The sequence below is a fragment of the Gekko japonicus genome, unplaced genomic scaffold (assembly GCF_001447785.1).
Source record: "Gekko japonicus isolate JY-2015 unplaced genomic scaffold, Gekko_japonicus_V1.1 scaffold2016, whole genome shotgun sequence".
NCBI classification, from domain to species: domain Eukaryota; kingdom Metazoa; phylum Chordata; class Lepidosauria; order Squamata; family Gekkonidae; genus Gekko; species Gekko japonicus.
In genome coordinates this window covers 77,246-78,194 of record NW_015162541.1, presented here as the reverse complement: position 1 = coordinate 78,194, position 949 = coordinate 77,246, and positions in this window count along the sequence as shown.

The window sequence follows — 949 nt, the reverse complement described above, 5'->3', positions numbered from 1 at the left end:
GGAAGGAAGGGGACGGGCAGGCCCTGAAGGAGAGAGAGAGAGAGATCGAGACCGAGACCAGGACACAGGAAGGTCCTGAGAACCCAAAGGACAGAACAGGCAGGAGAACATGAGAGCATCTTCGTTGGATCATACCAAAGGTCCATCTAACCCAACATCATCTTCCCCCAGTGGCCAATGAGAAGCCCATGGAAGGCCTACACGCAGGGCACAGAGACCAAGCCCTCCCACTGTTGTCGCAGCCCCCCGCCCCCCATGTTGGATCATACCAAAGGTCCATCTAACCCAACATCATCTTCCCCCAGTGGCCAATGAGAAGCCCATGGAAGGCCTACACGCAGGGCACAGAGACCAAGCCCTCCCACTGTTGTCGCAGCCCCCCGCCCCCCAACACTTGGTCTTCTGACTCTAAGCTTGGAGACTTTGAGGTTCCATCCAGTCATTGTTGCTAATAGCCAGGGATGGACCTCACCTCCATGCATACGTCCAATCCCCTTTGAAAGCAATTTAAGTTAGTGGCCACCATGACCTCTCTTGGCACAGCAGTCAGTTTCATGAGGAAATTATACATTGGGTGAAGAAAGGCTGTCTTCTGTCTGTCCCTAAATCTACAGCCCTGTACGTGAACTTCATTGGGCCCCCCAATTTAATTGTCAGCCTCCAGGTGGGGCCTGGAGGTCTCCTGGAATCATAACTGATCTCCAAACCACTGAGATCAGTTCCCCTTGAAGGCGGACTCTGTGGCATTATAACCTGCTGAGCCCGCTCCCCTCCCCTCCCCTCCCCTCATCCTGCCCTCATGAGGCTCGACCCCTAATCTCCAGGAATTTCCCAACACAGTTGGCAACTCTGCCCCTAGCTTTGAGTACAACAGGGGAGGGTGAAAAACATTTTTTCGGTCCACTTCCTCCACACCATCGGGAGGTCAAAAGGCCCAACCAATCCCAAA